The sequence below is a fragment of the Colobus angolensis genome, unplaced genomic scaffold (assembly GCF_000951035.1).
Source record: "Colobus angolensis palliatus isolate OR3802 unplaced genomic scaffold, Cang.pa_1.0 Scaffold92, whole genome shotgun sequence".
Classification (NCBI taxonomy): Eukaryota; Metazoa; Chordata; class Mammalia; order Primates; family Cercopithecidae; genus Colobus; species Colobus angolensis.
The window spans coordinates 8623101-8644656 of NW_012123154.1; the positions used below are offsets into that span (position 1 = coordinate 8623101).

The window sequence follows — 21556 nt, forward strand, 5'->3', positions numbered from 1 at the left end:
CTTAGGGTAGGGAGCATATCTGGCATGCACTGAAATACTTCTTCTATGAAAGTGCTTTTTATTTGATAAATTGAGAAGCAGTTATTAATTATCTGAATATGGTACACTGTTGGTTGAAACATTATGTATTTTAATATACTGAATTCAATGTATGTATTCCTTACTTTTAAGGAACTAACAAAATAAAATATCACAAACGTGTAAGAGATAAAATACAAAAAAAGACTATATATTGGATTATTTCTTTACCTTGTAAATTAACTAAGAGTGTATAGGTCATTGTACATCACTGGCAAACCACAGCTTCCCAAGGGGAAAGCATCTATTGGAATGAAACCTAGGGAAGCAGCGAAATCTCATCTCTATAAACAATTTAAAAATTGGCTGGGTGTGGTAGCATATACCTGTAGTCCCAGCTACTCAGGAGGCTGAGGTGAGAGGATCACTTGAGCCTGGCAGGTGGAGGCTGCAGTCAGCTGAGATCGCACCACTGCACTCCAGCCTGTGTGACAGAGTGAGACCATGTCTCAAACAAGATAAAACAAAACAAAAAAACAAAGAAGTCTGCCAGGTAGCCGAGGTGACAGACGCGGAGGCTTGGACACTAGAATAGAAACAGTGGAGGTGGAGAGAAGTTGATGTATGTGAAATAGAAATTACAGGTTCTAGCTCGTGATGAATTGGATGAGGGGTGGAAGGAGATGGAAGTGTCAAAGATAACTTCTGGGGTTTTACACTTTGGAAACCCTGGATGGAGTGTCACTGAGTGGCAGTGGGAAAGCTGCGGGGAGGCCCTGTTTGGTTGAAGATGAAGAGCAGAGTTGCAGCACAGTGAGTGAGAGATGCCTGTCAACCACCAACTGCAATGGTGGACTCTGGTCGTGAAGGTCATTAGAATTTCCAGAGTAGAGAACAGAAAACAAGTCTGGGTTGAAATAGGGAAGTATTGGACGTAGACATTGTATATGTTCATATAATGCTCTGATGGATCTAATAGAGTTACTTAATTAAGTGTGTATAAAATCTTGTGGGAGGCTTTACAGGCAAGTTAGCCAAGACACAGAGAAGTTAGGCTACGGCCCAAAGTAATACAGTTATTAAGCAGTGGAGCCAAAGCAGATCCAGGTAGCTTGACTGGCAGACCCCTTTTTCTTCACCACGACATGGGCAGAGGTTAAAGAGTTCTGCCACACTGGCGTTCGAGTGGCACGTCAAGGAGGGATTCTGTTGCAGCAGGCTGAAGGACATAGGAAGGGTGGAGCTGGAGACTCCAGGTCACAGCCATCTTGGTAGGCTGGGCTGGGGTGGGGCAGGAGGCTACAGCAACAAAGAGGGGGTGGGATTGAGGAAATCTTTTTTTTTTTTTTCTTTTTTAAACAAAAGAAATGGAACTTGTCTATATGCTGGGGGATGGAAAAGGAGCAAGTAGATGGAAAGAGGCTGAAGGTGCTGCTTCTGGGAGGAGCTGGAGCAGTGAAGTCTGAAAAGTGGAAAGGGATGAAATCCTAAGCACACAGGGAGCCTGGCTTTTGCTGAGAGGATGGGCACTCTCTGTGCTGCAATGGGAAGGAAGAAAGAAGGAGGTGGAAGTTTCGAGCTGTTGTGTACCCATGACTTGCTCTTACCATTTAATGATGAATGGGGCAGTAGCTAGGAGCAGAGGAACAGCAGGGAAGATAGGATAGGAGCAGAGGAAAAGGGAAGGATGTGTTCATAGGAGAGGCCAAGAGGCAGCGGGGGTGGGATGAGGGTTGCAAAGCGTGAATGTGTGCATTTATCCAGTCTAGGTTTAGTTAGTATACTTCTTGTGAATGTGAATAACTGTAAATGATACTTTTAATGAGGGGAGATTATTCCCTTGAATGTTTGGTTTGTATCTGGTCCTAGACCAGATTTGCCATTCTCTAAATATCTAAATGACTATTATTATTTTCTGTCTGTCTTTTACACACACACACACACACACACAGAGAGAGAGAAAAATGTTGTTTATGAGCTTTTGTATATTTCACATCGTATTCTTTATATGATAGATGAATAATGTGTAGTTTTTCAAAGTTTTGAGGTAATTACAATTTAGGTACTATTTCTAATAGGAAGGTGGATTTGTATTCTTATCTTGGTGGCTGAGATTACTTAAAGGGCATAATTTGCTCCCAAATTCCTAAGAATGGTACAGGAATTCTAAGGTGACTCTAATTCTGATTTCATTTTTTTATGAATACATTTTTTATCCTTTTATCTTGAAATGTGTAATACAAATCTAGTCAGAGTTCTATATAAAAATTATATTGGGAATCAGACTTATGTGTGTGTACTTTTTATTTGATATTTAATAATGCCCTAAGGCAGGTAATTCAAATTTTTATTAAAGTGAAATGATTTGACAGTCACACTTTGAATTTAATGCATGAATGTTTCATTTAAGCTCTTGGAACTGAAAAGGAAAAGACATTTCTCTGGTAGTTGTTCTCTAAAAAATGTTTAAAATAATTCAGATTTATTTTAGCTATGTTTTACTGAAATAACTTTAGTTTTTAGACTTAAAATGACAGATTTCTTAAAAAAATGGCATGTCTGGGCACCTGGAAGACTTTGATAACCAAGCTTTATTATTCCCATGAGTAATCTGTGACTTTTTATATTACCATTTAAGAAGTATGAACTATGATTTTGTATTATACTTGTTTAAAGAATTAGTATGTAATTTATCCAGGTGCTGGAAAATCTTTGGTTCAGCGCTGCCAGTTCAGATTTATGGGGGCCTATTGATATTAAATGATCCTTTACCCAATGAATTTTCTATATGATGCAGGAGAACTAAATGTATTTTAATAACAATGAACAAATGATATAACAAGTTTAAGGTCCAGTTTACTTGTTACTTTTGCTATCATGACATTGGTACTAATCTTCCAACAAAATGATTATTTGATTATTTGCCTTTTTATTTCATTAAGTGTTCGCCCATTTTTAAAAGACTATTCTGACTGCTCAAAGACTGCCTCACTTGTGACCTAAATATTGTTAAGCTGTATACATGTTTATAGTAACTATAATGAATTACAATTATTTTCTGTGAAAAGCAATGCCACACGGCTCTTTAAATAGTTTCTCTTTTCCTCCCCCCTTAAAGGCGAAAAAATAAGAATGCCCTAAATAGGTTAAAAAGAAACAAAGCCAGAAAAATGGGGTTATTCAGCAAGCATCTCCAAATAGTCCCATTGTCATACTGCCCTTATTTTTCTTTTGGGATCTTTGAAGTTATCCTTGACTATTGAACTCTTCCCTACTTGTACTTTTGCAGTTAATAATATTGTCTTCTTAGCTTTAGTAAAGCTATAGCAAGCATCAGTTTCATATCAGTCTTCTTTGATAACCTGAAAGAGTTATAGGTTAGAAAAGGATAAGGTGTTATAGAGAAGGGTGTGCCTGTATGGGGAGAGTGAGAATGTTCACTTTGAATGACCAAGTAGGTGAAAGCTCTCATCCTTCGAGATTAAATGGAAAGCTCAAAGCCATATTTTCAGTCAGTGGAACTTGGACTCTCCTCACTCTGACAATTTAACATGGTACACAGCATTAGGGTGAGAATGGAAGGCTCTGTAGATATAGCTGTTTTCTATTTATTATATCTCATAGAATTTCCTGCAACTGGAATGGATTTCCTACCTGATCTCGAAATGATTTCAGTGAAATGCCAAAACACCAAGGATGCTCAAAATACCTATTATATTTTGATTATGTGATATAAAAATTATTAACCCACCAATGAAAAATTCAAGAGCTGTAAGAGCTGCCTTCAAGATTACTAAACAAAGAGAATAATTCCTGCTTTAAAATATGTCTCTTCCTTTTTATGTTTTAGAAATGTTAATAATTTATCATGGATAAAAATTTCAGAATGATTTTTTTCCTCCCACTATGAATTAAAACAAAATTGTGTTTGGGAGGAAGAATGTTTTGCATTCATGGGCCAACTTGTATGTTGAATGTTAATATGGTCTGACACCCTCAATATAGTAGATTTCATGATTTTAAACCTAAAGAATATATTTTTCCACAAGGAAATCACTGTGACAATTTCATCATCTAAACATGTTCTTTCATGCCTTTTACCTCATGGATGCTCAAAAGGTAGAAGCGGACATAAAAAAAATTGTTTTTATGTATCAGCAAACGGCTTTGAATTAGCTAAGGAAAGACTTTATTTCTAGAGGCTACAAGAAAGACCTTTCCTGTAAGTAGATGGTCTAAATCTTGGAGTGGGTTTTCAAGGAAGACTAAGGCATTAAATACTTTGAGGTTCCTCAGTGGTTTAGGTGGGACCCTGCCTGGACGGAGCTTGGGGAAATGTTCCAACAGACCTCACAAGGGCCGTTCGAGCACTGGATATTATAGTTCCCTGGTTTATGATGAATATGGTTTCCTATGTCTCTATTAAATTTGTCATGGAAAAGAGAAACCAGAGGGAACAGGAAGCAGGTAAATGAGGAGGAAAACAAAATGAATGCTTCTTTATGAATGAGGTTTTGTTAGTAAGTCTCCAACTGGAAACATAAAGCTTAAAAATTCATCTGAAGAAATTACTAAAAATACTGAAAAAACAAGTACAGAAATCATTGGAAATCACCTATACTTTAATCAGGAGTATAAGGAGATACTTTTATAAAAAAGCATTGAATAAATTTGATTTTATATTTTCTGTACCTCTTAAAAGAGGGTATTATAGAAGCAATGGTATCAAATAAAACTTTTATGTCAGCATTTCATTATGATTAAAAATCTTAAAAATAGAGGGAAAATAGAATCAAAATAGGATTTATACTGAGATTACCATTTTTTCAATTGGAAAAACTGAGAACATTGCCTAAAAATCTACCTCAGTCAGATTAAAATAAGGGGTAAAGGAATTGAGCCTCTATTAAAAACTAGATTGTTACTAGGTAGATACAAAGAGTTCATATTAGACTGTGTAAGAGTAGTGACAATCAGGGAAGTTATCCTTTTTCTTTCAGTACAATTTTACCTGACCTTCAGCTTTCTGGTTGTAAGTATCTCATTTTTCTTTTTTGTATCATCTCTAATCTTAGCACCTTGACAATTTGTTTTAGCTGTCTGCCTTTTTTCGGTCACTCCTAGAAATCTACCAACCTAAAGTCTAGAATATTCTCCTCTCTGTTCTCTATTTAAATGCTGTTGATATTTGAAGGACCAGGTTTTACTTCCATGAAGTCTTTTTCCCAAGTAAACTGACCTTACGAATCTTTCTTTGCTTTCTAAATTTAGTACCATGTTAGTTTAGTTTTTAATTATTGTTTTGTGTTTTCTAATGCACTTAGCAGTGTTTGCTTCACTTACTCCACCAGACTATAAATGTCTATGTAGTAGCGTCAAACAAGTTTGTAACATACTGCATTAAGCAGGTTTTCTTCATGCAAGACTTCTGAGAACCGTTAATATGCCAGGGACGTATATAAATCTCCAAGAGGGTATAGTATAGTATACAGCATTTCACAAATTTATTTAACCAGAGAACAATACGAGACTGCAGAGTATGTTTTGGGTAAGTGCTTTGGAATGATCCAAAGCATTCGTTGTGATCTGGGAGGACCTGAAATAGGGAGTATGGTAGAGTCTACAGGTGGGGGCCAGAGCCCATAGATGCCCCAGCCTCTCCTCCACATGCCCTTTAGGGATGGCAGGTTGGATCCTGGATGTGTCCTGAGATCTTATTAAGCTATGTTAGACACAGCATGAAGTAAGAGTAAATTTTAAAATATTTTTTAAATTTTATACTTAAGTTAAAGGCTAACAAACCCTTCATGGAAACCCTCCAGTAGTAATAATAATTTGTTTGTAATAAATTGTAGTGGTCTGTGCCAAGCACTATGAGAGGTGTTTCATGTATGTCTCATTTCACCTCAGAACAATTCTTCAAGATGGACATTGCTTTTTGAAAATTTTATCAACAAAGAAATGGAGTCCTGGCCAGGTACGGTGGCTCATGCCTGTAATCCCAGCACTTTGGGAGACCACGGCAGGTGGATCATGAGGTCAGGAGGTCGAGACCATCCTGGCTAACACGGTGAAACACCGTCTCTCCTAAAAATAAAAATAAAAATAAAATTAGCTGGACATGGTGGTGGGCGCCTTTAGTCCCAGCTACTTGGGAGGCTGAGGCAGGAGAATAGCATGAACCCGGGAGGCGGAGCTTGCAGTGATCCGAGATCGTGCCACTGCACTCCAACCTGGGTAACAGAGCAAGATTCCGTCTCAAAAAAATAAAAAATAAAAAAAAAAAGAAATACAACCAATGAAACTGATGGAAACAGTCATTTAAAAATAATGCCCTTAAAATTCGGATATTTATTTTGTTATATTGGTCAATTCTGATTCTGAACAGCTTTCAGCTTTCAAGGAGATGATTATACTTGCATTAAAGTACAACATGAAATTTAAAACTTCTAGGTTAGGAAATAATGAAGTAAACTTAGTTGACCAATCTAGAACCTCATCTAGTACCTTACAAATAAATACTTGTCAATTAAATAAAAGTGAACTTCATATTGAGCTTGGAATTATTTGGAAATTATGAAAGTGTGACTGTTTGTATGTTGTCTTTTACATATTTTAGATATTTTATTGTTATATTGACATGACAAAAGGAATGTTCATTTTTTTCCTCACCAAAAAATGATAAATTTTTTAAGGGCAGTAACTTTTAAGGGGCATTTTTAGACCTCATTTTACTGGATCTCTTAGCAGCTTCTGAAACTGCCTGCCTTCTTGCCACACTCTTATTTTGGTGTCCATATACCCAGTTTTCTTTCTATCTGCACCACCTTTCATCCTCTGCATGCTGCACAAATGTTCTTTTAGGAGGCTACTTAATGTTGGAGTCCTCATGGTTCAGCCCTTGGGACTGTCTTTGTAGGTGAACTCATCCATACTCACAGCTTGTCACCACTAACTGCACGTGACTCATTTACATTGCTAGACTAGGTCTCTTAATTAACTTCCAGAATTGAATGCCCAACTGTCTGTAGAACTTTTCTTTTGGATGTGTCAAAGACATCTTAAACTCAACATATACAATATTGAATTTCTGGTCTTCCTTCACAGACCTGCCTCTCTTCCAGTTTTCTTTGAAACCTGAGTCGTGCAGGACACCTCTCTTCTTTACCTTACCCCATATTTCCAATTTATCATCAAGTTCTGCAGATTTGCCTTCTGATAACTCTCAAAGCCGTATATGTGTTTCCACGTTTGTCATCACAACCCATAAAGTTAGCATCATCTCCTCTTGACTGTTGCAAGAGCATCTCCCCTCTCTTCTAAATAGGACTGTTATGGCAAGGTTAAATACAAGATAATAAATACAAGATTAAGTACAAGATAAAATAAAAAATATAAAATAGTAATAAAATAAAAGACAAGATGACATATAACACTCAAACTTGCATGCCCACTCTGGTTGATTGGTACCAGCTGTCTGGAGAGTGTTGAGAAGGATTCTGAATCCACATCTGGGCACAGTGGGAGTGATGAAATTGATGGGGAGGAGTGTGGTGGTCTGTTATTGTCATCCACAAAATAAGGTGGTATTATTGGCATTTGATTTAAATATCTGAGCTAGTTAGTATGAAGTATTTTAAAAATGGGCCCTGGAAAACTGATCTACATTAAATCTACTGATATGTAGCTAGGTGTTACCAATTATCGAGGAAACACAGAAACATGATAAAATTACTAACATCTCCTGATGTACTTTCTTGTTAATATTTTTATCTCATTTATACATAGGTTATGGTTCTGATGCTTATTATGGCAAATTGCTTACATACAGCAAAAACTAGAGAATCTAAAATCTCAGCATGGAAATGAAATTACATAAGGGTGAGGAAAGGCTTATGGTAGTGTGGAGTAATTTACCCAGGCACTCTTACTGGGGGTAGAAGCCATCTCCCAAAGAAGGAAAAGGGTTACATGTTTTCCATTTGGGCTTCTGTAGCAAAATACCATAAACTAGCATCTAAGCAACAGAAGTTTATTTCTCACAGTTCTAGAGGCGAGGAAGTCCAAGATCGAGGCCCCAGCAGGTTTGGTATCTGGTGAGGGCCCTTTTCTTGTTTTGTAGAATGCTGCCTTCTCACTGTGTCCTCACGTGGTAGAAGAGGCCCGCTGGTTTCCTGGGTCTCTTTTATAAGGGCAGTAATCCCAGTCATGAAGGCTCTGCCCAGATGATTGATATAATCACCTCTCTCAGGCTCACCCCATCACCTTAGTAGTTAAGATTTCAACATGGGAGTTCTGGTTAGAGAAGAAACCATGTAAGAGAAAGGTAAACACTGACAACCCTCAGAAGGGTGAGAAACATGCTATTTAAAAATATTTTTAACAAGAATATACTAGAAACAAAAATTTTCGTTTTAACTAAAGGTCTTTGAGATATTTTTATGTTGGTACATATAGATTGGCCTCATCCTTTGGGCTACTTCAGTTTTACTTAAACATTGCAGTTAAAACTTGTCTTCATTACATACAAAGCTAAAATAATCTAGATAATGCCCAGTACTAGATAATGCCCAGATTATCTAAAATAGTCTAGATAATGCCCAGAATCTGAAATATGTGTTGGATAATGTGGAGATTTCTCCAATCAAGAAGTTTGCCACCAGGTAACACCAGGTAATAAATTAATTGTTAAAACTATAAAACCACATTGGTTTCAGATGGGTCTGTTCTCCATTTCAGTGCTGCTTTTTACCCTTCAGAATCTCTGAGTTCTTACTGCTTTTATTGCTCTGAATTCTTAATGGTCATTCTTTTATGAGTTTTATTAAGAACTCATAAATGTCTTTAGGGCTTGTCCAGAGAATGTATTTTCAGAGACATCTTAGGAGCATGGAGTGGAATTGTATCTCAAGAAGTTCCTTAATCTAGTTTTTGCCTGAAGAGGTCTTCAACTAAATTATTCCAGATGGCTGCTCCGCATACCTAGAAAAAAAAAGAAAACTGAAGCAATAAACATTTGTTGTCTGATAATATCTCCTTCAGCATTTACTCCTGCCTGATGCCCAAAGGGAAAAAATCTTTTATGAGATATTCTACCTGTAAAGTGTTAACTGAGTTGGAATACTATTTTGTTGGTAATATTTTTAGTTTTTGGTAAATAAACATTTTTTCATGAATATAACTGGATTTATTTGAAGCATTCCAAGATTTTTGTTTTCTTTCTGTTAGCAGCCTGTGAAAATTCCTATAACCTTTATGTTGCAGAGAAACTTAGGCAGTTTTTTGCAGATATGAATGTTCATTTGGGTTTTAGTATGGGTACAACCAATGGTTCTCTAATGGCATCTTATCTTTAAACAATAATTATATTTAGTGGATCTTAGCAATAAAATCACTGTAATAAAGGATGACAAATAAGAATAACAGTGTTATTAATCATCTAAGTTAGTTGTGTATGGAACATTCCTGTACCTGAAATATTTCCATAGGAAATAAGGCTAAAACACACATTTATTTATAATTAGATATAATACAAATCTTCTCTCATTATAATAGTTGCCCAAATCCCAATTCAACTTAATTTCATTGACTTTGATTTCTGGACTAAAAACATTAAGCTTGAACTAGTGAAAAATGTATAATATGTGCATTCAATTAAGAAGTAATTAGATAGTCAATCACCCTTACAACTCACCAGGGATTAGAGAAGAGGGAAGAAAAATGTGACTCACTGTAGTGTGTAAAACAGTTTTGCTAATTAGTTTAGTGCTAATTGAGATTGAGAAAGTGTCAAAGTATCCTAACACAGGTTTACTTCTGAATAACTTTAAAAGCTAAGTTTAGTGTTTTAAAATATTACCGACTTCTATGATTTATCCTTGAGTTTTGATCAAAGCTTATTTATTCATTCTAAGTTACACATATTAGTGAGTGATGAAAACAAAAAGAACAAATGCTTTTTTATATTTCAGACATGATACTGTATTTTGTCTCATTTAATCCTCACAACACTCCTGTGAGGCCCGTATTTTTATTTTCATTTTAGAGATGAAGAAACTGAGGCTGAGAGGTGTTGAGTAACTTGCTGAAGGTCACAGCCAGTAAGTGCAGAGAGAATTCAGACCCAAGTGGGCCCCACTCCCAACGCTGAGCTCTTTTCACTGTGCCACATTTCACAACAGCAAAGTGCAGAACATTATGCACTGTGTTTGTCTTTGCCTTTTAATCTCTTGTAGATAAATTCCTAGGAATTACATTCCTGGGAAGAAAGAACACATCTGTTTTCATTTTTTCATAACGTATTGCTGAAGTACCCTCTACAAAGGTTATGCTAATTTGTGCTTGCACTGTTGATTGGGTATTTTATAGAAGGCATTTTTGCCATTTTTTTTAACCAGTCATTCAATATACCCTACATCTCTTTCTCATCTTTTTATTCTTCAGTTTACATCTCCTTCTACCTATTGAAATTGCTGTGGCAAAGGTCACCTTTGATTTCTGCTTGCTTTTTGTTTCCTTGTCTCTGCATATAGCACATGTTCATAGTAGAATATTCAAACAGTACAGAATAAAATGGAGCAGCAGCAAACGTCTCTCAAACTCTCCTCTTAGTGATAGCATCCGCAGCACTGCGGGTTATAATGGATATGGAGGCCGTGGAGCACAGTGGGGATGGCTTGAGTTCCACTGTGATTCCACCAGTAATTAGTTGTGTGACCTTAAAAACCTTAACTGATGAGTGTCTCTTGTTTCATCACTTAAAAGAAGGCTATAATGGTATTTACCTCATAGAGTGGTTGTGAAGATAACAATGAGATAATGCAATTAAAGGGCTTAACATTTTTTTTTTTTTGTCCACAGTGTAAGGATTCAAAAATGTTAACTTTATCATTATGATTACCCATTGACCTCTCTTTATATATGTATCTCATATGGTTATGTAGATATGAAATATTCCTTATGAGATTATACTGTGCATGCTATTTTTCAATCAGCTTGATGATATATCTTTTCATGTCATTGAAGTTATTTTTCAAATGGTTTTACATACATTGCTTTTAAGTATATGCCAAAATTTGATGAGTTGTAATCAATAATACTGTGGTTAACTTACCTATTTCCTTTAAAAAAATTCTTAGAAATGATATAACTGGGTCAAAGAGTTTTATTGTAATACATATGCAGATTGCTTTTCCCAAGAGTTCTATGTTTATGTTCCCAGTAACTATGTGTCAGACTATACTTTTCACCTTCATCAGTGTTGAATATTTTAAATTTTTCATCCTTGCCAATCTCATTAAAAATGGCTCCTTACATTATATCATGTCCTGTAAATACTTGGTTCTATTCTTGATTTCCCTATTCTGTTCCATTTATCTGTCTGTTCATGTGCATTGACCACAATATATGTGGCATTAGTGTATATTTCAGTGTTTGGCCAGACAAGACCCTCTTTACTAGTATCTTCTGCAGGATTTTTCTGGCTATTTTTACATGTTTAATTTTTTCAGATAAACCATAAAATCGTTTTATCAGAAGGATAGAAATAGAGAGCAAAAGAAAGAGAGGTTGAGCAAAAGAAAACAAAAGACAAAAATAAAAGAGAAAAAGGAATCCTATTAGGATTTGTAATTTGCATTATATGTATAGAGTGATTAAGGAGAATTAATACCTTACAATATTGAATCTTTATATCAAGGAAAAATGCATGGGTCTATGCTTATTAAAGATTTTTATGTCTGTCATACATTTTATAATTCTCTGTTCTCACAATATTTATACCAACTTGCATATTTGGGCTCTGGAGTCAGCTGGAGTATGCCTTGATGGGGAACACAACACCTCTACTTGCTGTTCCACGACTTAGGCAAACTATTGATTCTCTTTCAGCCCTAGTTTCCTTATCTATGAAGTGGATATACTAAGAGTTATAACTTCCCAGGGATGATGTGAGAATTTCATGAGCTATGGTAAAATGCACATCACAGTGCTTTGTAGAGGATTAGCATTAAATATGAGCAATTACTATTATCATTATAGATTTTGACTAACGATAGATTTTTCCATTAGTTAATTTTTTTATTGAGAAAACATTGGATTAGATTTGTCCCTGGCTTGCTTATTAACCTTTATATAGTTTTCAGTAAGATTTCTGCTGATTATTTTGAATTTTCCAGATAGACACTGATAACACCCAATGACGATGAAAGTTTTATCTCCTCCTTTCTGATTTTATTTCATTTCATTATCTATTACTCCAGAATAACGTTAAATAGTTAACAGTGGTATCTGGCACTGTTTTAAAAATGTCTGATGTGCTTGGATTTCTATTTCCAAATCCAGTGGCATGTTTCCCTCTCTCTTTTGAATCTTCAAAAGTGTTTGACACTCCTGACCTCTTCCTGTTTCTCCTTTCTCTATTTCCTTCTCATGACCTGATGCTGTCTTGAGTGAGAATGTTGAAAAAGAAGGTGTCTATACGCCCTTGCTTGTAATGGAAGGGCATTTATTTTTAACCTTCTGTTTGGTGTATGGCAGTATTCTAGAGGCTGAGTGAAAATAACCAGAGATCAGCTTTCCCCTGAAATAGCTCACAGCCTAGTGTCAGGGGTAAATCAGACACACAGCTAACTCCAGGTCAGAGCAGCGTATGCAAACTGCCTGACGAAGTGTTCCTCTAGTGTACAGGAGAAAGAGCCCCTTCTGAAGAGGAAAGTTCTTATTTCTAGCATATTGCTATTTCTTAAACGACTCTATTTCGGAAATTTTACACTGAAAACTGTACTTAAAGAGGGATACTTTAGTCAGTTATCAATGAGCTGAGCCAAAATTACTGGAACTTACATTAGTACTGTGACCTGCAGCAGCCTCTGAGGAGTACGGTGTGTGTGTACACGTGATTTTTTTAATTTTTGGTAGCGTTTCAGGAAATTCTCCAGTAGTGATTTGCTTTGCACTCATTCCCTTGGGCCTCTTCATAAAAGATAATTCAAGATTAAGAAAAAGTCATGTGAAAGATGGCATCTGCTATAATTTTATTGAAATAGCTGATGGTTTAGAAGACTCCTTAGGATGTAGGCATACTTTGAGGTCATCATTATGAACAATGATCATAGTATAATAGAAAATTTCTCTTTATGAGTAAGCTTCCTTGTTATTTAGACGTAGATAAATGAATATTTGGAGAAAATCTCAAAGGGAGAAGGCCAGCTTTACCTTTATATATACAAAGTATTACTTCTTTAGGTTGTTTTATCAAATAAATTTGTATTCTGATTACTAAGTAATGTGGTTATTGTAGGAACTTTAGAAAGTACACAAAAGCATAAAAATGAACTTCTGTTTCAAAAGACGACCATCAGTTGAAGATAGGCAATTAATTTTGTTTCCACCACAGACTGCATTAAAATAACAGGAAAGATTTTTTTTTTTTAAGTACATTGACTCACAAGGATACAGAAAACAAGAGAGGAGACAACAGCCACAATACTTTGGAAGCTGGAAGCAGATGGTCTTGTAACAGATTTAGCAGATGTGAGGAACAAACCCGTTAGCTTGATAGAATCTCTCAAATTCCCAGGAATTGGTGGCAACAGATATCATCTAGAAGCTGGAGTAAAAGGAGGCTAAAGTCATCTGTATCGGTTGAAAGCTATTTAAGAAGCACTTACATCTCTCAGTCCCCTCCAAAGCCTTGGCAGACCAGAGATACTTGTCTTCTGGAGATGATGAAGAGAGAGACTCTATACCAGGGGACACAGACACAATTGAGTGAGTAAATAACATCCTCAGGCCTCATGTCATCCTCCCATACACTGGCAGAAAGGCCCCTACTCTCCAGATGAAGCTGAAAGTATCTTCTGGGGAGGGTCTGACCAGTCCAGGTGACTTCTCTGCAGAAGTGGACCAACAGGCTCATCCGGTGGTGATTGTGTAATAAAGAGGCCTCCACTGTGCCCTCAGCCTCCACTCTGGTTTTGTTGTAGTGGTTGTTTGCCAGTCCCAGATATGAACAGTTATAGATATTTGAAGAAGAACTATAAATGAAAGAACCCAAATCAGACAATAAAGTGAGTTAAAAGACATAAATACTTTGTAAGAAGAGAAAAACTGTCAAGAAATTGTCACTCATATATTTGGAGAGGTAAGGAAAGAAATTGCATCCACAAAAAAACAACAAAAAACAAAAAACAAACACAAAAAACCACAACAACAACAACAACAGGATACCATTAAGAAAAGGAATACTTAGAAAATAGAACTTTTGGAAACTGAACTTGAAAACACGAAAACAGAAATGAGAACTTCTACAGAAGAATCAGAAGGCAGAATTGAAAATTCTCAGAAATTAGGGCAAAAGGCAAAAAGATGAAAAATACAGTAATGTAAGCAAATGAGAGGACCAGTCTAAGAGGTCCATCATCCCCATAATAAGCTAGAGAGAGAACAGAGAAAGTGAAGGAGAGGGATCAGGCAACAAAATTATCCAAAGCATTTCCCCAGAACTCGTGAGCATAAAGTTACAAATTGAAAGAATCCACTGAATTCTCAGCACAGTAGATCAAAACACACTCACACCAAGACACCATCATTGTGAAAGTTCAGAACATGGAGGGAGAAATTCCAGAATGGCAAAAACCAAAGAAACAAACATGTCAAAATCAAGGAATCTGGAATTTGAATACCAGACTTCTCAAAAGCAACGCTGGAAGCTAAGGCAATGAGCATGACCTTCAGAATTCTGAGAGAAAATTGCAGTCCACCAAATTCCTTACCTAGTCAAACTTTTAACCCAGTGTGTGGTTACAGTAGTCATTTTTAGATACCAAGCCATCACAAATTTATTTCCCAGAAGCTCCTTGATAATGCCACACCGAAATGGAGTAAGCCAAGGAAAAAAATGTGGGATCCAGGAAATAGGAGAGCCAGCAAAGAGAAAAACCAAGGGGGTGAATAAATGCCCAGAATGGCAGTGGAATGAGATCATAGGCAAACCAGGCAGTCAGTCCAGATGTGAGCAGGTGAGAAGGTTCTAGATGAGGTTTCTTCAGGAATGGTGAAGTTGATGCAATGCATGATATATCTTCACTTCTTGAGAGGAGAGTTAGGTAATGGATAGGTATTTGTGCATTGAATTAGTTATGCGTACACAGAATACATAGGTGGAAAAACCCAAGGTACTTATCACTCCAGAGAAAACAAAATGTTATGCAGAAAAGAAAAATTAACACATGTAGTTCATCTCTGAATACTTTAACATCATTACAACAATAGAAGTTTTTCTATATAGCCATATTTGGAGGATGGGGTGATGAGAAGATGGGAAAGAAATGGGGTGGGGTGTGTGTGTGTGTGCATGATGTTGACAGGAGGAAAGAGGGTCAAATCTTCATTCTCCATAGGAAAAATTTATATATAATACTGAAACAGAAAATTGAAAGGTAGCAATACAATCATGCCATTTAGCTCTCTAGTGTTAATCAACTGAAAGAGTTAAGGAGAAGGAAATTGGTGACACGTAGGAGAAGTGACTGATAGCTTCATAACAAACATTTAAAAACTTTGTCTTTATATACATGCATAATTTTGATACAAATAAAATTAGCAATTGCTACTGTTATTTTGTTGCACTTTTTATGCATATATGCAAACATTTTCTGAGTGGTTTGGGTCAGGTGTTCGGCTGGAGCTTGGGAATACAGAACAGATGAGACCAAGCATTACTTTATCCTGTGAAAACTTTCTCTAAAACACTGAAAAGTAAATCTCCAACACATGGCATAAAAATGATGGGCCATACTTCACATTTATGTTGGGGTACAGTATTGTAATTTAATTTTTAGCTAGTGAGATGGTTTTAAAATCAACCAAAATTATTGCTCATAGTACTATGCTCAGCACATGATATCTGCTGTCATTACAGTCTCACACATTCCCTAAGAAGTAGATATTATCGTGAGTCTCAGAAGGGGCAAGTAAATTGCTTAAAATCTTACGGCAATTGGATAGAAGAGCTGGGATTTGGATTTGGTTGTCCTTCATTCCACATCCATACACCAGATTGTGATTGATTGAAAAAGTTTTTCAGTTAATCTGGTATTTGCAGCAAACAAGATCAAGTGTACGTTTTGGGGGAAGGTAAAGCTAATATAAAGACCATCTTCAGAGAGCCTTGGCGTAGTGAGGTGTCATTTCTTTGAAAAATATATAAGTAAGAAAAGCTCAATAGCATAGGGTGTTGAGTTTCCCCTGTGAGGGAGATTTCAGCGGAGTGAGTGTGCAAATTCACCAGCAGATTCTACATGTAGGTAAATTAGAATTCATTCAGCATTTACCAAGAACCCTCTGAATCATGCTCTGAGAGCTTCAAAAATGAATAGGACACTAACATATATGTGCATCTGTTGCACTGTGGATGTATATGAAATGTTAAATTCTGCTTTGGTTTGAGACCTGACCTCATATGATTAGAATGACTGTGTATTTACCTACCCATCTTTTATTCATGTTTTGGCCCATGGTAGCTTAATATTTAGAAGGCTGGATATATTCTTTACAATGAAACTTCATAAACTTAGGATGCATGCTTCTAGACCAGCCTCTCCCAGATGAGTTCTGCAGTGCACTGGTCCTCCAAAATGTGTGTTAAATCAAGAGGTGACTGTTCATGTGTATCTGGAGAATCCTGGATGTACTAATATCCTCCTTTTGGAGATTTGCAATTCACATCAGCATATTAGAACCTCTGAGATGGCTTTGAATTAAAGAACCATATTTTAACAGAGTTGATACAATATTTTCTAACATGGATTCATTGTAGTTTTTTACGGAACACAGTTTGGGAAACACTGGACCCCAGATTATTTCCTTTTGCAGAAAACTCATACATTGTGACGTTTAGGCCCCATTGACTCTGAATTGCTGTGATTTTACTGTTTGATAATCAGTTTCATGTCACTTTCTTGAAAAGTGCTAGAAGAGTAGATTTTTAACTATGTGAGATAATATACATGCTAATTAGTTTAATTTAGCCATTTCACAATGTGTATATATTTTAAAACATTTTGTTGACGTGATAAATATCTACAATTTTATCTGTCAATTTAAAAAGATTAAAAAATTTAAAAAGATTTTATTGTGACTATCATATTTGAAATGTAGTTTGGTCCTGGTAGAGCGGGAGTAGAAATAGATGGTTTGGAAATACATAACCCAGCATTATAAATATTTTCTAATAAATTGTTCCAGACATTCTGTATATTTATATGTATCTATATATGTATGCATATGTAAAAATGTGTGTATATATATATATGTTGTGTGTGTGCAGGTGTGTCCACAGATATGTATATACTATATATGCATAATCCTGAAATATTATGTATTTTATTAAGGAAAGGAGGCTATTTATTTTGTTGTATTATTTTGTTCTTTTTTTCCAAAGGACATTGCCCAGAAGGAGGTCATTTAGATTGTTTCCAGTTTCTTTTTGCAGTGAGTATCCTTACACATAGACTCTTTGTATCCTGACTGGATAATTATATGTCTATTATAAGTTCCTACAATTCCAAGTCCAAAAGTATATGCATTCTGAATTTTAATAGAGATTTATTACCCACCTTAGGCAACTAATAAGACTGCAGGTTTCCCACTGCCATTGATGGCAATGCTAGTTCAACATCGAAAAGTTCAGTATCATTGAACTAAAGTCTTAGCTGATGTTGTTTTCCTATATGAGAAGCACGTTATTTGTTATCTCAAACAAGTACTATTGTCATATATATATATTCTGCATTTCTTATTTATTTAATGGAATTGTAAGTCACTTGGGAATTAGGAATGAAGGGGTCTGTGTGCTCTTGAGTTACCATCCATCTGTGATTATTATATGCGAAATGAATGACAAGAATTTAAAGCCTTATTTTTATTTATTATTTGACATGATATACAAATTTTTTGTTTGTAAAATAGTTCAAGCATTATTTATTTTGGATGAGAGTATTTGTTTCTGTGAAATTCTGCATTAATAGATCTGCCATAGAAATAAAATTATGGTAAATTTTGTGGAAAAATTGCAGAGATAACAAACGAGCATGAAAATATGTTTGAAATTTCCACGTTTTCATATGAAATTTTTAGTTTTTACTGTCTCATACTGTAAAAAGACTTTCAGTCTGCTGTGGAAGAATATCAGTAACATAATTGATTCTTTTTTTTGCCTAAAGGAGGAAGACAATGGTCCTATAGTGCCCTTGGATGAGAAAAGGAAACTTTTGAGCTGCACCTTCAGTTTATCCTCAAAGCCTGCGTTGTCTTCATCTAATCCAGCTTTGATGGACGTCTGTGATGGTTGCCTGTACACTTGCTGAAATGAAATATTAGAAATGGCTGTATATTCCAAAGAAACCCTATATTATATATCTACGTTACTGCTGCTAGGATTCATATTTGCACATACTGTTTATTGCTTATGTGTAGAGAGAATGAAACTAGTTTCCAGAGTTGTTATTAATCTGAATATATATCATGTGTTAATATTGAGAAAGGAAAAATACACTCCCAGTGTTAGTAGTTCTTCATTTCCTGTCTTCAACAGAAAATTAACTCATTTTAAAACTAGTATAATTCTTGATAATAAAATAAGAGTTTTGAATAAGAACAGCAGAGAGCTTCAAAATGCAAAGTGAATGATTAGTAAAATTATGTCTCATTTTATTTTTTCAGCACCCATACCACAATTAACGTTAGGTTGGATTGCCATGGGAAACATTTTTTTGGTGTTAATGCAGCAACATAATATTCACTTTATGTATTACTACATAGTTAAAGGATTTAACTGAATGTATGAATCAAATTATATTTATTTGACCTATTCGAAGCTGTGGTTTATAGGAATTTGAGAAAGGTATAAGAAATAGGATAAAAAGAAGGTCACCACCATGTACCAGGAATAGCTTTACTTTCCATAAATAGAAATGTAAATTTAATGGTATCCTATATTACTTTAGTGTTGTATACTTTGTAAGACTTAAAAATATTTTATTCTATTGATTCCACTTCTTTGGTATGTTAAGACATTTCTTTAAAGATGACCAACAATATCCTTATTTTAGGTGCTACTAGCAAATGTAAACATATACTTAGTTGCAGTTAGATGTGACAGAATGAGATAATTTATGTAAAGTAGTAGAGTGCCTGGCACAAAGCAAACAATAAATTATTGTTGTTATAATTGTAAAATGAATGACTTCAAAAACATAGTCCTAGTTTGGAGGGATTTTGTGATGAAGAATATCTAAGTTATAGAAATAGAAGACAGGTGGAATAAGTATATGTTCAGAGTTTTTAGATGTGTTGAGTAGAGATGGTAATAATGAAAGCATTAATTACAAATGAAAATCACACCAGATATCCCTGAAATGGAAGCAAAGAAGGTTCATCGTCTAGTCTTGGGCAGCAAGAGAAAGGACTAAGGCTATGGCAGTGTGAGGAAAAGTCGGGGCTTGGTAAGGGTTGAGATCTGTTGGTAGCCCTGGATCACATCGGGGCAGCACCAGGTAATGCCTCTGACTTCCCTTGTGTATAACAGTTCCTAGTGTCCGACAATGAGGAAATGGCGAAGCATGGTTACAAAACTGTGACAAAAATTTTTACATCTGGCACTGTTACCACTCACATGCCAAACATTGGCTGCGCTGGTGTAGCCTTATTTGTAATTAACATCAAAAGACTAGATCTGAAGCCTTCCATTAATGAGAGGTCATTCATAGGGCATTTCTGAAACAAAACACTGTACAGGTATCAGCCTCTCCACTCCTGATCGGGTTGGTGCTGAACAGCCAGGGATTGTTCTTGGACTAGCCTTCTGATGCTTCTTGCAGTCTCCTTTCATCTTTCCCTAAAATACACAAAATAAACAAATATAATAACAAATAGTAATTAAATGAATTTCAGGATAACGTCTGGTTGTTTGGATTTCACCCTTCACAGGTGTGTGTGTGTGTGTGTGTTTATGTCTGTGTATTGAAGCAATTTGAATTTATTTACTGTATGTTTTCTGAGTAAAAGACTGAAATGAACGACTTGGTTCAGATCATAGTGTCCATTGGTGAGATTGTTTGGAGGCTTAATATTGTTTATATGGAAAATCCTTTAATTCTACAGTTACCTCAGATTCAGAATATGAATAATGTTTATAATATGCTTTTGTAGGAATGAATTTGAAAGGTAGTTTGTCAGTAAACAAAAGTACAACAACTAATCTCAAATCTGTTTTGATGGTGTGATAAGAAAGAAAAGTAAAACCTATGTGATGGACCCTGTAACTGGGGAAGGAATCTCCCAAAGAAAAAGTAGGGGAGAATTAATGACAAATGCCATAGATCTTGAAATTTAATTTAGGGTGTGTTTTGTTTATGAAACAATAAGGCAACAAACTGAAATGATTTTTCATGTAGCTTATGCACATGTAAGTGCCTCTGATTCATGCTAACTAACGTACCTGATGGTGTGAAAAGTAATACTGTTGTCAGAAGGTTTGCAATTAAGATAATTTGAGTTTACTCTTTTTTTGTTGGTCAGTTTAGCTAAAGGCTTGTCAATTTTATTGACCTTTTCGAGGAACCAAAGTGGATTTTGAGGTTTTCTCTATTGTGTTTCTATTCTCTATGTCATCAATCTCTGCTCTAATCTTTTTATTTTCTAACTTCTGCTTGCTTTGTATTTAGTTTGTGTCTTTTCCAGTATTTTAAGGTGGAAGGTTAGGTTATTGATTTGAATTCCTTTTTGAATAAAGGCATTAACAGTTATAAATATTCCTCTGAGCATTGCTTTAGCTGCATCCAATAAGTTTTGGTATGCTATGTTTTGTTTTCATTCATCTCAAGGTCTTAGAAAATACTTTGTCTTTTAATTTCTTTTTGATGCAGTGGTTACTTGGGAATGCATTGTTTAATTTCTACATATTTATGAATTCCCAAATTTGTTATTGATTTATATTTTTTTTCTGTTGTTGTCAGAAAACATACTTAATGTTTATCTCAGTCTTAAATTTATTGAAGTTTGCTTTCTGGCTTAGCATATGGTTTATCCTGCAGAATATTCCATGTGTACTTAAGAGTATCTATGGTACTGTTGTTGGATGATGTGTTCTGTAGACGGCTGTTAGGTCTATAGTATTGGCCTGTTGTGTTGTTCAAGTCTTCTGTTTCCTTGTTGATCTGCCTGTTTCTGTCTATTATGAAAGTAGCATATTGGATTCTCTGACTGTTGTTGAATGATCTCTTCCTTCAATTCTGTCAGTTTTTTTCTACATTCATTTTGGGACACTTATCCTCCTTTATCTCTAGTAACTTTTTTTTTAATTTTAATATATACTTTGTCAGTATTAATATAGCTACTCCAGCTTTCTTATAGTTGCTGTTTGTGTGGTGTATCCTTTTTCATCTTTTCACTTTCAACTGATTTATATTTTTGAAACTAAAATGTGTCTCCTGTAGACAGCTGGATCTTATTTTTGTGTTTTTGAAATCTAGTCTGA

The 21556-nt window shown here is 35.4% G+C and overlaps 1 protein-coding gene across 1 annotated transcript in view; it reads left to right on the top strand.

Moving 5' to 3' along the window:
• CA8 (carbonic anhydrase VIII) overlaps positions 1-19253 on the top strand; it is a 94281-nt gene extending 75028 nt beyond the window's left edge. Inside the window, exon 9 of the mRNA XM_011931949.1 lies at positions 18243-19253. The gene's annotated coding sequence lies outside the window, so the exon portion shown is untranslated. The remainder of the gene's footprint in view (positions 1-18242) is intronic.
• The last annotated feature ends 2303 nt before the right edge of the window (positions 19254-21556 follow it).